The sequence below is a fragment of the Gopherus flavomarginatus genome, chromosome 5 (genome assembly GCF_025201925.1).
Source record: "Gopherus flavomarginatus isolate rGopFla2 chromosome 5, rGopFla2.mat.asm, whole genome shotgun sequence".
Taxonomy (NCBI): domain Eukaryota; kingdom Metazoa; phylum Chordata; order Testudines; family Testudinidae; genus Gopherus; species Gopherus flavomarginatus.
Window position 1 is genome coordinate 133649095 of NC_066621.1, and position 16074 is coordinate 133665168.

Genomic DNA, 16074 nt, shown 5'->3' on the forward strand with positions numbered 1-16074 from the left:
TATCCAGGGGCAGGTATATATATGCTAGCAAGCAAGCTAGAGATAACGAGGTCAGTTCAATCAGGGAGGATGAGGCCCTCATTTTTTAACTCATGTTTGTGAGTTAATTTAGGTTCTGTCACATTGTTTTATTTAGTCATACATATAGTAGGTGCTAAAACTTTGAATCTGGACTCAAACCTCTTGATGCCCAAATATGGGTAACTTTTAATTTCTATAATTTATGTTGATACATTTTGTTTAGTGTTTAATTTTATCTATGAGGCAGTCAACTAATTGTCAGTGTTTTAGCAAAAATTCTATACATTCGTCAGCTGCATCAGCTTTTCTTTGCACAGTGTAAGGCCTTTCTTCTTATGCAATGTGGTCTATAGAAATGTATGTAGTCTCTTCAGAAGTAGCTGATTGTTCAAATTCTGTGTGAATAAAAGTTACATTTTTGTTTCAAGGTTCAAAATACGTTGGATGTCATGCCATGCCATGCCATGCCTTACATCGGGGGGGGGGGAATGACTTAAAATGTATGGGTACTATCAAAATTTAAACATTTCTTTGGATTCCCTACTTTCACTGGGAAGCAGCATTTTCTAATGATCAGTGCACAACACTGAGGAGATTTGTAGGGGGGCAGGGGGGATCTAGTCTGGAGATGGGCATGAACATATAAGCTTGACTGGGTCACTTGATCTTTTTCCTCAGTTTCTCCATCAGTAAAATGAGAATGTTTCAGACCTTCCTCACAGGAATGTTGAGGTCTAATATTTGTGAAGTATTTTGAGACTCTTCATAAGGAAGATGCTGTAAAATTATTATTTGAACCCTACTGTACATGTAATACACACCAGTAGGGGCTCTGTAGTCTTAGATTTACCTGGTTTTGTATCTGTAAATTCAGATGTGTGTCTTCTGATATATGAATAATAGGTACATCCTCCCAGAGAAGATAAAAACTGAGATTGGCCAATTCAGTACTGCTTTACCTTGGTGTTTATTAAATCACAGCTCAGCCATATGTCATGGTGGTTTTCTCCTTTCAGGTGAGATCTTGAAGTTAAACTAGAGTTCTTTAGATAGATAACACTAGTTAATTTTTAGTTATCACTATAGTCAGTTACCACCTGAATTGTTTAGTCTGATGTTGTATTCCTTCCTTTTGCGTATCTGTAATCTTAAATTTCAGCCTTACTTACTGAGAGTGCTACTCTAATAAAATAATATAGATCTTATCAAGTTAACCATGACTGGTTTCCCTGTTTAAATCACATTTATATTGTGAAACCACATCTAAGAGCAGGTTTTTCCTCATGTTTTCATCCGTGTATAAAAACATGGGTTTTTTGGCACAGTACAGTACACTAATTGTACTTCTCAGAATTAATTTGGAGTATACCACTATCATGCTTCTAACAAAACAGAGCAGCTGTTGTAGATATATTATATGGTGAGACATACAGTTTTCAGTGTACTGGAGGCAGGGCTTTCTGCTGTATTCCAGATAGTGAATCCACTCTTCCAGCTCCGTAAACATCTAGATGGATCTATGATTTCCTTTTTGGTGATGCTTTGTTCTTAAGTTTTCGGTCTGACCTTACAGGGATGGTTGGGGAATTTTTTTTATGCCACACTGTATTAGGACAAGTTTCTATTTACAAGGTATACTCTGTAGACTGAAAAAGGATGGTGGAGGGCTGAAGGGAGTAGAATGTTGTCTTTGTTGTCAAGTAAATGTAGCTTTCCTGAAAGTCAAAAATACTGAAGTTTGGGCAGTGTCTGGTAAGTGACTTGAGGATGGCTTCCCATTAGTACAAAACTTTTGCTTGGTGTCATGTTGATCTAGGCTCGTGGGGGTATGTCTACACAGCAAAGAAAAACCTGTGGCTGGCCCATGCCTGTTGTCTCTGGCTAAAGTGCAGGGTTGTTTCATTGCTATGTAGACTTCTAGGCTTGGGACCCGCCCACCTTACAGGGTCCTCAAGCCTGAGTTAGCTGGCATAGGCCAGCCAGGGGATTTCTTTGCTGTGTAGACCTACCCCAAATGACTAAGCAGAAGCAAAACTCAGTCCAGAAACGAGTGAGTTCTAATGCTGAAGTGTCATGCTGTCTGCAGACTCGGGCCTGGTCTACACTGGGAATTTACATCAATATAGCTACGTGTCTTAGGTGTGAAAAATCCATTCCCTTGAGAGACATAGCAATGCCAGCCTAACTTCCAGTGTAGACAGCAGAATGGTGGAAGAATTCTTTTGATGACCTAGCTACTGTCTGTTGGGGAGGTGGATTACCTATGCCAATGGCAGGCAGGTGTTACTGGACATAGTTCACATTTGTACGGTAACTGCTTTAATTTTGAGGAAATCTATTACGTTTTCAGGCTTTTAACCTGACTGCACTTCATTTTCCCCATCTGTACTGTAAAGATCATTTCTGATTGTTGTAGAGCACTTCGAAATCTGTGGACAAAAAGAGCTACGTTGTTTGTTTGTTTGTTTTTTTACAAAAGACAGTGTAAGGTTCTTGGGAGGCTACGGGCCTACCCAGGGTGCTCTGCAAGAACGAGGCCCACACACACTGTGAGTTATTGGCTTTAATGAAGGTAAAGTGACACACCTGCAACGGGGATTCCTGGCATTGCTGCCACGGAGGCGGGGAGCCGAGCGCACCAAAGCTTGGCCTGGTATGGAGTCCAAGGGCGGGACTGAGACCATGCTACTATATATACAGAATACAAACACAACTCATACATAAGCAAGTAGGGGCTTTCCACAGGCTGTGTCCGCCCCTTGGCCCAAGGCCAGGGACTTTCCACAGGCGGCGTCCGCCCTTTGGCCGAGGGCCAAGCAAACTAGTCCTAACCGGTTTAAAGCAAGTTATAACTGGTGTGCCGTGTCCTACAGTGACCGGCCACCGAGAAAGCGGAACTACCCTAGCTAGGCCGTTACAGTCTTCCGCGGTTCGCTACAGACAGCAATGAAGAAACAAGGAAATGTGTTGCTATCAACAGATCATCTTACCACTGTTGTGAGTGGGACTACTTCCATGTTATAGAACTCATTGGAATTAGGTAAAAAGTAGCTCATGCTTAGCCCCATGTACCATGGGAGCATGAGCAGTGATCATACCAGAAATGGTAGGACCCTTGCAGCTGCAGTTTTGGCACCTTTGGCTGAACTAGCCCTATCTATTGCAGTGAGGCATGAGGCTATTGCTGCTAAGGACTGAGGCAGAACCATATTACAGCTGTTCAGGCATGAGATTCACCTATTTTGTGGCTTGCACTTTGGATTACAGTACCAGCGTGGCTTTGAATGCTGTTTAATCAGCTATGGTTACCCATCACCAAATTGCAGGAGAAGCATAGGAGATGGTCTTCCATTCATCAGTGGTCCCTCCAGCCCATTAAGGCACTGAAAGGAGTTCCTCCCTCCAGTCCTTTGGTAAAAGATTAATGCCTGTAGTCTCAATACTAAGACATGGGTATCCTCGGAGAAGTAAAAGATTCTTATTTATTTAGGCATTGGTGATGTGCTTGGCAGATACTAAATTCAAGCTCTTGCCCATAAAACAGTCAAGAGAAAGCAATTCCAGTGCCCATTGATCAAATATTACAGTGTATAAATTATTTTTTTTACTTAAACCCCACATACATGCTGGTAGCTGCCATAGGAAATTTCCCCTTAGTGTGTACAAACACTGTAAGATGGACTATTTACAGCTAGGACTCAAGGTACAATATATGTCTTGCTAACAATTCTCTTAAAGCTTTCTAATGGTTTTCAAACTATAAACTGTGGTGACTGAGTCTGTACACAGTTGAATATGTATGAGTTTTTATTTAAACAGCCGTGTATATTTCCACTGATAAACTAGAAACTGAAATATGGACAATGCTGATATGAGAAGCCGTTTGTCCAATTGACTGCCTTGGCACTGATCCATTTTTCTCATTGTCTTTATAATATTTTATATAAGCGCCTTTCATCTGATGATCTTAAAGCTTTGAGCAGACATTAATTGTCTCATGCCACCCCTATGAGCTAAATAAATATAGTAGTAGACGCATATATTAGATGGGTAAATAAAGATAGAGGTTATGTCTTGCCCAATGTCACCCAGAGATTCAGCAATAGAGCTGAAAATATAAGTAATCACTTACTCCTAATTTCTAACCACTAGGTCTTTTATATCCCCTGGATTGTTACAGCCAAAGCCCAGTCGTTCATATTGGGAAAAGTAATATCAGCAAATTTCTGTGGTTCAAATGCTGGCAATGAGTGTAGCTCTTAACCATGTAGAGCTCTGCGAATCCTTGCTGTTTGTAGCCTCTGTTAAAATAACCACCCCACATTTTACCCAGTTTATATACCAACTATAATGGAAGAACAAACCATTCTTGTTTTGATGCATTCTGTTTTTTGACAGCACAGTCTCCCTTCTATTTCTGATCATTGTCTTCACTGAATGCAGAGAGATACTGTAATTTAAATATAATCTGAGTCAGGAATTGGATTAGCAGTAATTGAGAATGGGGAAATAGAAAAATGAAGGCCCACGTAAGATGACTATAGTTGTTTAAACAGATGTTTTACATATGAAGTTTTCTTATTCTGTATCAAATTCTGTACTGGGCAGACATTGTCATATGTTGTAAAAAGAGCACACCTCATTTAGCAAAATGATGGCTCACTACCAAGTGAAACTAAAGCAGTGTCTTTACTCTACTGCCTTTATAGCACACTGCCCTTCTTAAAAGTCCTCATCTTATCCTTCCTTTTTGGGAGTCCTTGTAGCATAATAGGTTTTTTTGGAGGGGGGGAGGCATTATATTTTATATATCCCTCATTGTAGGCTTTGATCCTGACTGCTGCTGTTATCAGTAAAATGGCAAACCAAGACAGTTAGCCTAATTGATCAACATAAAATTCACACTCCCTGCATCAATGTCAAAAGACCTTTATTAGATTATAGCTAATTGTTAACAAACATCTCCTCATGTTCCCTTTCAAAGCAGGCTTTTGTAAGTATTGTAGAATTAATGCATTTTTTTTACACTTAAATCTTTTACTGAGGAATTTCCAGGCACCTTACTATATTAACCCCCACAAAGCTTCTGGTTGTTGCTTTAACGCCCGCTGATCTATGCAGGAAATATAACCTGGAGACTGGCTAACGTCTGGACTGTTAGGCCACCGTAAAGCATTGTGGCAATGAGAAAGGAGGGTTCAGTGACTGTTGGTAAGAGAAGCCGCTGAGTTGCTGCCTGCAACCAATCCTGCCCACTTTGCTGAGTCCCACCTCCTCTCCCCTATACTGTTCCTTCCTTGGTCCAGGAAGCAGGACATGGCCTGAGGGCAGGGACTTTGTCCTAGAGCTGCCCTGAGGTTGCTTATTTTATTAAACATGAGTGTGTCAGTTATAGTATGATCACAGCGAGATTCCTTTAATGAACATTAGATAACACTGCACAAGCAGTTGTTGCCTTACATCAGGATTGTGCACTATCTTCTCCATTTTTAGAGGATGACAGACTTCTTTTGTTTTGATACTTGGCAATATATAATGTATGCACATATATATCATTAGTGAAATACAGCTATTTCTGATATCAATATCAGAGTGGTAGCCATGTTAGTCTGGATCTGTAAAAAGCGACTGAGTCCCTGTGGCACCTTATAGACTGTTAGTCTATAAGGTATTAGTCTATAGGGTGCCACAGGACTCTCTGTCACTTATTTCTGGTATGCCAGCCAAGTAGTGCACACACTGCTGCACAACAGCAAGAGAAAATTGCCCTGGATGGGGTCATTAATGTCCTGACTAAAGCACAACTAGGAGTTAACAAGATCTTACCTGACCTTATGTTACTCTACCTACTGTGGAAGGATGGTGGTCTATGCTGATCCTGCTGGGAGTTGAGCTTGTAATGTCCTTGGTTAGTAGAATTTTTCTTTTAAAGGGCAACCTTAAAAGTAATTTAGATAAAGATAGAAAACACATTGTATGGCATGATCCTGTACTGCAGTCTCTACATGGCCTATTTGGTCTTTATCCGTCTTTGATTTCCATGATTTGATATCTTTTTAGTATGCTGAATTAAAAGCAAAGAGGGAGAGGCTATGGTAGCAATGAATGATCTGATGGCAAACTTCAGGGAAGAACAAAGGCTAGCGAGGGGAGTTGAGATACCACATACGAGGCACGCTTCTCCTGTGCTGTTGCTGTGCATTTCTCTTGTATGCATATATTTGTAGGCAGAGCTCTTGCTATTGATGACTTTTATTTCTAAGTGATTTACCAGTGTGAAGTACTTGTTGAGATATGACAAAAAATGAGACAGTGGTGCAGCGTGATTCTGCTGCTCATAGTGAGGATGCCTCAAATAGCATCAGGCATTGAAAGTGGTTAACTGCAATTCAAACATAATTATAAATTTCAAAAGAAATACTTCATCATGGAGAATAGAACTGTGCCTTCCTAAACCTTGTGAAATAAATCAAATGAATTATAAAGGCACTGCACTTTTGAGAGACACTGGCTGATATGCTACGGGTGATGCAATGTTAGGGGCTTTTAAAATCAATTAATATATACTATCTGAGGCTCTAGGTGCTTGTACAAACATTGAACAATGTAGAAAGCCAGACGTTAAATGCCCCCATTGCAAAGGCTTGGCTGTTCAGTCCATCTCTTAAAATAAAAATTGCCCATTTAATCAAGCTTTCAAAAACCAGCTTTCTTTGTCAAATTATTTCATATACTGCAACGCATCTTCTCAGTAAAAATCCTGGAACATTGATGAGCTTTGCATCATGACCTGAAAATAAAAACATCCAGGCTCTGTCAAATGGGAAGGTGAGAGGAGTAATTTCCCATGATGAAGGTCAGTCATGTCAAATACCTTGCTACCAGTTTCTTTCCTTTGAAAGTACTGGGATGAGACACTTCTAATATTTGACTCTTAAGATAGGAAATCCTACCAATTTTCCCAGGTTACTTATGGTAATTTTGCCTGATTTTTTTTTTGATAGCTATGTGAACATCGATAACCAATGAATGCAGATGTTTTGCTGCATCTGTTGATCTGCATACAATTAATTTTTGTTTATATGCTTAATCTGAATGAACCAGGTCTCCTCGTATTATTCTACACAAGTGATCAGACTGTGTCTACTATGTGTATGAGTTTGTATACACTTCTCCATAATTGCTCCATACACGGTCAACTTTGACAAACACTTCCTCTCCAATACTCTGCTTCTAATTAACAAGTCTCTTTTCCCACAAAATGTATGTAACTCCTTTTGACCAGGGGACAGTGCTTTCTTCAAACCCTCTTTCAGACCCAGCTGGCATATATCCTCTTAGGCTATGGTCAGAGCTGGAAGTTGGTCATTAATACATGCTTTTCATTTGTCATGATATAGACTTAAAAGAAGACAGGTGCCCTCCTGGCATTTTATAAAGAGTCACTTACAAATACAAGATACCGCATTTTGCATATTAGTGTGAGTGCCAATATAAACCCAGCTGTGTGCAACAGAAAGTGAAATGTGTATTTCAAAAACTAAGCCACAGCTTTTCTGTGGTGTAATCTGAAAGTATTTGAATCCATTTTGCATATGCATAAGACTTTTTCTTTTAAAATGTTTTTTCTTTTAAATTTTTTGATGTTTAGCCAATGTGACAAGACATTAACATGGGCCAGATGTGAGCATCATGTGGGCAGGAGCTGTGTGATACTCTTAAACATGCACCTCAGCACTCACCTGCAACTCCCTCTTCCTGTCCCAGCCCTGGGGCCTTCCTTTTGTGCTGAGGTGTGGTCATCTTCATGGTTCGCTTGTTACATGCACAGTTGTCTCCAGGGAAGCCATCAACTAATTTCGCTTGGGAATTAGGTCACCTTCAAACCCAGGTCTGCAAAGATAAAAGTTGTGAGTGCTGCTTCACTACCTGCATATTGATTTAAAGTGATCCAGGTCTAGGGGCCTATGAACTCACAAAGCCTGAATCAGAGACTCCTTTTCTAGGACAGAGATGACCCACTGGAGTGTGGTGGAATCTGCCAAAGAGACTGGGGAGCAGGTAGCATCAGGAACCAGGAATGCTGTGAACACCAATTTGTTTTTTAGTGGGGGCTGGATGCAATCTAAACAAAGGGCTCCATTTTAGGTTTAATCCATTACTGTGTGCTCTCTGCATATTCGTGCCACTTAGTTTATAACTATTCTTATGATAGGAAAAATCAGTACCAATCTCTCTCTCTCTCTCTCTCTCTCCTCTCAAGATGGCACAGGGCATAACTATGGAGTTCAAGACAAGACTGCAGTGCTCATTTTCTGATGAGCACACAAAGTGTGGGTATGTTTTGAGTGGATGCCTCTCTCCTTGCATTGGATCTCAGTGCAAAGATTAAGTAATCCAGCCTCTCAATACTCTGGACCTGATTTACCATTCCTGCAAAAAATCGATGGAAGGGGACTAGAGGAGGAAATCTCTATATTTTGTACAGCTTCCCTGCAGTTCTTCCATCGGATTGGAGTGTGTCTCATGCTTGGAATAGCTGTAGTGCTGAAAGACTAGCAATAGGTCAGGGCTGTCTGCATGGAGACTGTGAGGTCACTGGTGTCCCCTCTTCCTTACTGCTGTGGTTCCACTGGAACCATGCTAATAGGGCTTCTCTAGCTGGCAAGTACCCCTGGGGTCTCATGTTAAGGGCCATTTCTAATCTCAATATGACAGTGTTCTGGGATTCATTATCTTTGTGAGGGAATCTTTGCAGGGCCATTGGGGGATAGGACAGGCATTCCCTGGCACCACCCTGGGGCTACTTACTCCTCTGCAGGGTACAGGGAAAGGAGGGAATGTTGTTGCAGGTGTGTCTGACAGGCAAACCATACCCTTCTGTGAGATAAAGAGCATTGTGCACAGATCTTGGGGGCACAGCTATAAGATGAATATTCCCATTCTTAAAAAAAGGAGACACAGGTGCAGATGTTAAATGACTTGCCCTAAGTCACAAAGAAAGTGTCGTAGCTGGAACTATCAGAGTTGGGCTTCCTAGTTTTGAGCTCTATCCAGTAGATGACGCTTCCTGTCGTACATTTCTCTTAAATCCTGTAATAGACCCATCTGCATTCATGCAAAGCTAGGAAGGCTAATCTAAAGACAGCTCATTTTTTGGCAATGAATTATGACTGACACACTTCGGCGCCAGCAAACCCAGAAGAGTTTGCTTGGAACTGTATATATGCATTTCTGTTACTAGTAAATGGGGTGCAAATGATAGAAGAAACGAATCTGTGGGCTTGTAACTGCTTTGTTTTGACTTGTGGTCATCAAGGTTTTGTTTAATTTTATTAGTATGTTAAGCATTTGCTAACAGGTGCTTGGCTTTAACAATATTTTATCACTTTTCAGTTCTGGTAGATTTAATAGCCTAGTGACTAAATTGAGTTTATATAGCTTGTCCTGTATCTATTTAGAGATAAGAAGTTCATTTAGGGATTAGGGAATGCTTCTTGTATATGCACCATTAAGCATAGCACATCTGCTACTGAACTAGCAATCAACAGAATACTGAGAAAAGTTATAAAGAAATCTTTTTGTTCATTCTCACACGCATATAAACACAAACTTGCAGACATTTACATGCAGGAAGAAATGGATATAAGAGCTGTAAAGCAAATCCATAAGGAGAGAATCAAATTCATTCATACAGTGTTTAGGGGTGGAGGGGGGTATTGAACTTTGTTAGAATCTTTCTGTTGCAGTGAAAGTGGGTCAATAAGATTGATAGTAAAAAAGGAATATGCTTATTCTGTAGCAAAGTGGTGGCTTTGCCTTCACTTGCAATGTCTGTTTTTAAGATGTTGAGAGAGGTGCATGTTCTCTATCACAGGCTTTGTGATGAAGCAGAATAATAAACAGCAAAAGAGGAAAACAAATAATAGATGAAGGTTTACCTTCTAATTTTTATTCATATGTGAATCCAGACCCCCTTAGCAATAGTCTCTAAAACAACAATGAAAAATAAGAACTTTAATAGGATTTTCTTCCTTTTAGCTTTCTTGTACACTTTAAACAATAGGTGGAAAAGAATGAGTGAATGGGTAAAAATCCACTGTCCTTGGAGCATCTGGGAAAGAGGAGGGGAGCAGAGACAGAGCCCACACTTACTGATACTCATGGGCTTCTGTCACCAAAAATAAGGGGGGGAAGGTAAGTGCAGGAGAATCATCTTGTCGTCAAAACCCACAGTCCTTTTTCAGACCGAACACAAAAATGTTATATTGCACTGCACAAAAAGATGATTAAATGTCTTGTTCATATAGGCAGGGAATTCAGGTGGAGAATACAATTGACTGTTTCTTAAATGGCTGTTTCTTCAGGAAGAATCTGTGGGTATGTGTGTGCATGGGTAGCTATCCTCCCCCCAGCAGCCATGGGAAGGTTTTTTTAGTCTATTTATACACATTATGGCAGGCCGTTTGCCTTACAGGAAAAAAGCTGAATCATTCCGGTGTATGCTAATAGTGCTGCCAATTGGGAGAGGCAAATTTTAGGTACATCAGTGTAATTAAGCAGGAGATGTATATGGGTGGAACAGTTTGATTCAGAATATGTCTATATGTTTTTAATTTTAAGATGTTTGCACGTCAGTGTGTTGGGCTCAACTGCAGGTGTCACTATTAGATCTGAAATAAAGGTTTGCTCTTTAACTATTGCTGTCACAATGGAATCTTTCTCCTACCAAAGTCATACTTGTGAAAGCAATGCAAAGTCTCGAAACGTACAAAAAGTATAATTAGACCCCTCCTTATATATCTATGGATAAATGGGCGTGTGTGTATTGTTTTATATATGAGTAGATATAAATACGTCAGCATTTCTACAAGTAAAATTAAATCTCTTCAGAAAGAATGTAGTTAGACATACTACTTTGACTGAAAATGTTCCAAAATCCCCCCTGATCTAGGATTGCTATTTAACTTCCGCTGACCCTTAGCAAAGTGATGGTGCAATCTGCAGTAGGGTGTTAGAATGTGTAAACGTTAACGTGGTGATTTGATACTGAACATCTGAAATTGTTTACGGTAATTTACAATAGCCCAGTCATGCGATTGTGTACAAATACATTCTATTCTATTCTCATAGTGTTTGGCTCATACTTACACATACAATATGAACTCTGACAGAAGAATCAGGCCTATCAGATGATAGGTAACGTATTTCTATTAGAAAGCAGGAAAAAAAGGGGGCGGGGGAATTGAAAGAAACAATTTTTTAAAAAGTCTTTAATTATTTGAAGCTATAGGAATAGCTTTAACAAGCTTTCTTCCCCCATCCCCTTACAGAACTACTATGTGTTGGTCCTGAAAGTGCAAAAACCAAAATAATGCCTTCATGGGTATATTTCACAATGACACATAGAAAGCTATTTATGCAAGAAATTTATAATAGAAATACAATATTCTCATTAAGTGCCAGTCTTAACAGCCTGCTATTCCCCAACCTGGTTTACCATATCTTCAAAGCTGGTAGCCCAGTATATTACATATTAGCACACTATGTTAACATTTATGATACTCTGTGGATTTGTCTTTGGATGATACTGTTCTCAGTGTATTTACACATTTAAAAAGTATATCCTAAGTCTAGATTGATTTATAACATTTCCTTGACAGTTCTATTTTTGGCTTGGTAAATTCCATGTTTTATGTGCCCATGTTGCTTTTTACCTAAGCCCTTTTCAGAGATTTCTGTAAGCTTCATGAAATAGACAAACAATCTCATTTCAAGGCAAACAAAGAACGGAATATACATTCCACTTGCATGTATAAATATATACATTCCTGAATAAGCGCTCTCTAACTGAATTTTGACTGTTCTGGTGGTTTTAGCCGTCTTCCTAATTTTGCTCAGAATAAAACCTAGAAATGAGAAAATAGTTTGAGGTGGCAAAGAGAGGGAGCTGAGAATGTAAAAATAAGGCAAATAAATTTTTGAATAAGAATGACCCATGTACTGTGACCAGAGGGCAAATGCAAATGTCTGTTTTCAAACACAGACTCGTGAATTCTTATTAGGGGTTCGTGACTGCCTCCAAGCACATTATTACATATTCATAAGTGTGAGGGAAACAGACTCCTTCCACATTCAGGTGTGCAACTAAACGCTGCCCCTTTAATCTTAAAGAACAGCTCATTTGGTCTGTTTTCTTCAGTTCATAAAGTGTTAAGGGAATATGAGATAAAAGATGCACACACACAAAGAAAAAGAAGCAGCAATACTCCACAAAGATCTTTTTAGTGTCAACTCAAATGCACACAAATAGCAGATGATGATCTCTTTTATTGGACTAACATTTATCCAGTAATATCCACACACTTTTAAAACCATTGAGACCTCCTCTTCAGGTGTTCATTTGAATAGAAATAGCTGAATGAGTGTTTTTATAATTGATCCCCTGAGTACTGAATGTCTAGTGCTGCATAACCAACATTTTCCCATTGCTGATTTTTTTTCCAAATTGCTACTCTGCAAAATTAGGATTTCGTACAGTTTTGATAAGAAAATTAACCTTCCAAATGCCAGACCTTCTTAATGTTAGTTACTAAACACTGTGAGGCTACAAATGAAACTCTCAAATGGATTCTTGTATTTAAAAAGGAGGAAAAAATCTTTCTCTTAATATTTACTCAAAAACAAGGGAGGAGAAGAAGAAAAGTTTAAAAGGCATTTATTTGTATGGTTCCAGTATCCCCAGTCATCCTTGTATAGGAAACACTAGTGTTCAAAACATGCTTGAGGAAACGGCGTTGCTTTGAACAGCAATACAAACTTTGCAGCTCTTGGTAAAATTGTTTCATTTTTAGGTTAGATTAAATCTTATGGTTTCAACTTTAAAGACACCTTTGGAAGACTCTTGGCTTAATCTTATGGTGCATGTCATAAGGTCTGAATTTTCCAGATAAACACTCACACTGCATGTATTTCCTTCCAAGCTGTTCATAGTTTATTCAAGGGAATGTGTGGCTATTTCTTGCTTGCAATTTTTAACATGCAGCTTTAAAAAAAAATAATTCTGGTGTTTTGAGGACTGGAGAGACTAACTGTTAACAGCATAGCTAACAGAGAGCTATCCTTCCACACACACCCCACCCCCAATAAAGCAGATCGAATCTTGAGCTGATAGTAAAATTATCTTGCAATAGCGACACCTTGAATAGTAGAAAGAAAGGAGATATGATGACTGTGTGATAAAACCAGTTAACATTTGTGTGCCATAGCAAACACTCAGGAGTATAAAGAAAATACTAGCTAACCACTAGAGAAGTCCACTTATGTTCATGATACAAGCACTGCAGACTCCAGTTCTATCAACTACCATCAAGCACAAGATCCATCTTTAATTAATTTAATCTTGTAGAGCTGAATCTTATTTTATTTGTGACTGTGCAGGGAGAAATTACACTTCTCCATGCTTGCCTTGAACTTCAACCTTACCCGTCTGCATCAGTGGTATTGAATAGCACAAAAGCACATACTCCGAAATTTGGGTCTCAATCTTTTTTTAAAGATTACTCAGATCAACCTCCACATGGTTCATCTATACAGTTCACTCAAGGAAAAGCACAGAAAATATATTTCTCCCCAAGGAGAAGATCTGATTTTTTTTTCCGCAGTAGTGAAGCAATTTATTAAATCAATAAGCCTTTCCCATAATGTGTAAGTAAAGACTTCTCAATTATGTAATAAGGAAAAGAGGGATTTCTTTCCTATCAGAACTATCCAGGTGTCCACGCTTTGCCACAGTGAGGGCCATACCTAATACCCCTTTACCCCAAAATAACGCGACACGATATAATGTGGTAAAGCTGCGCTCCGGCGGTGGATCAAAGCAAGTTTGATATAACGCAATAAGATTTTTGGCTTCTGAGGACAGTGTTATATCGAGGTAGAGGTGTATGTATGAAACAGGCCACTTTGTACCTGCCTTCATTTTTCATGTAGGGGTGGTTTGGGGAAGACTACACACTTCAGCATGCAATGTTTTATTTGAATGCATATATCCAACATGGCTGTCTTATTGTATCAGAAAGTAATGTGACTGAGTCTATAGCGCCCAGTGTGTGCAATGTACCATCATGGTTAGAGGGGGCAGAGTACTACTGTCAGGGGTGGCTCCAGGCCCCAGCACGCCAAGTGCGTGCTTGGGGCGGCATGCCGTGGGGGGCGCTCTGCCAGTCGCCAGGAGGACGGCAGGCAGGGCTCCGGTGGACCTCCCACAGGCATGCCTGCGGAGGGTCCGCTGGTCCCGCGGCTTCGGTGGAGCCGCAGGACCAGTGGACCCTCCGCAGGCACACCTGCAGGAGGTCCACCGAAACCGCAGGACCAGCGACCAGCGGAGTGCCCTCCACAGCATGCCGCCGTGCTTGGGGTGGCGAAATGTCTAGAGCCACCCCTGACTACTGTCCCTTGAGACAGCATCAATTTATCAAGGTTAGAGAAAGTAGCAAATTGTTCCATAGAACTCCTCACGTCGCATTAGACACTCCCCTTCCTGATTTAGTACATTCTGTATGGATATACAACAGTGTTTTCCAAATACTGCAGAGCACAAGTAGAGGCATCATGCAGCCCAGAGGAAGCAGCAGGGGACAAGTTGCATGCTTTTTATGCACCTTTTAAATCTGTGTAATTGCTGTGGCAATCCCTTGTGTGCTATCTAGTGATAATGGACAGACTGTGTGAAATTATAATGTAGTTGAAGGGGACACTTGCAGCAGCAAGTTTGCAGCAGCTTTGGTAGCTCCATAAAGGTCACTCCAGTGAGGAAAAACACACGGATCTTGAAAACATCTTATGCTACTAGTTCATTCTGTGGAGCAGCTTTCATTTTGTGTTGCAAAAGCAGAGAGAGCTCTCAAGCCCCACAGAGCCCAGGCCTCGGTTCCTCCCAGATTTCGGGGAACTAGACATGGAAAGGAGACTCACTTTTCATTTAAAATCCAAAAGCAAGTTTCTCACTCCTTTCCTTGCAAAAATAGCCTGGAAAATATAAATGAGTGTAAGAGCTGATTTCAAGGGTTAAAACCTACAAGTAAGTAGGTTCCCCCTCCACTGCAGCTGGTGGTGGCGAACACACACACACAAAAAGTCATTACACATGCTTCATGTGTAAAATAGATCTATTACATGTGGGGTGTATCCCCAAGCATCCGCTTGCTAACCTTCCCCAAAATTCTTAGGCTGCCCCTGTCCACAGTGTTGTGATGCAGGGAGGGTGGGAAGGGAAACTGCTAAATTTGGGAGGGGAAAGGAAATAAAAAATATTTTTTTGCAGATCAAACCAAAAATGCAAAGCCAGCTCTCTGAGAAATGTTTCACAGCTGAACCGCTACACTCCCAAACAGAGAGAATATGTAACTCCACTAGGGTCCAGATGGGGGACAGTTTTATCACAAAATCTAGATCCAAGCTGATAGAGAATGTACAGCCTTCGAGGGCTCCTCACCCCTGGTTGTTTCCCCTTAGTTAATTCTGCCACTGGCCTTCCTTACTATAATCTGCCTGGCTTCCCTTTTGGAAGATAAAACTATGAAGATGTTGTTTTAATGCTTTATTCTGTAATATAGACTAGGCACAGGGACAAATTATCCTTGTGTCTATATATGAATCTCAGCAAGATTTATTTTCTAATAATTAATACTTTGCTGTTGTATAGGGCCTTTCACAACTGTGAGCTTATCCCCATTTTGAGAAATGGAAAGGTTACAGTCACCATCTTCTGAAATACTCAATAATTTTATGATTCTGGATTTTTGACTTTTTCCAGCTTGAAACTCCTGAGATGAAATTTCCAGCAGTGCTGGGCATTTAAAAGGTAACAGCCAATAATTCAGTAATTTCCTTAGCTGATTCACCCCAGTTCAAGGGTTCATGTGGTGTGAGCCAGTCACTACTTATATATACAATTGATCCAAGTTTCATCCTTGCATTCCAAATTTTATCACTAGCTCTGGTGACAAGGTTTTTGCTAGTTCTTAATTGTCCATAGATCTGGGCTTCATT

At 40.2% G+C, this 16074-nt stretch overlaps 1 protein-coding gene and 1 long non-coding RNA gene across 5 annotated transcripts in view; one reads left to right on the forward strand and one right to left on the reverse strand.

Moving 5' to 3' along the window:
* Nucleotides 1-379, forward strand: part of PAPOLA (poly(A) polymerase alpha) — a 104721-nt gene extending 104342 nt beyond the window's left edge. The window contains exon 24 of the transcript XR_007774592.1: nucleotides 104-379. The gene's annotated coding sequence lies outside the window, so the exon portion shown is untranslated. The remainder of the gene's footprint in view (nucleotides 1-103) is intronic.
* LOC127051772 (uncharacterized) overlaps nucleotides 1-2858 on the reverse strand; it is a 42251-nt gene extending 39393 nt beyond the window's left edge. Inside the window, exon 1 of one of the 4 annotated variants that reach the window (XR_007774594.1) lies at nucleotides 2608-2858. This is a non-coding gene — a long non-coding RNA (uncharacterized LOC127051772). The remainder of the gene's footprint in view (nucleotides 1-2607) is intronic. The other 3 variants (XR_007774596.1, XR_007774597.1, XR_007774595.1) reach the window with 3 other exon arrangements.
* Between the last annotated feature and the right edge of the window lie 13216 nt (nucleotides 2859-16074).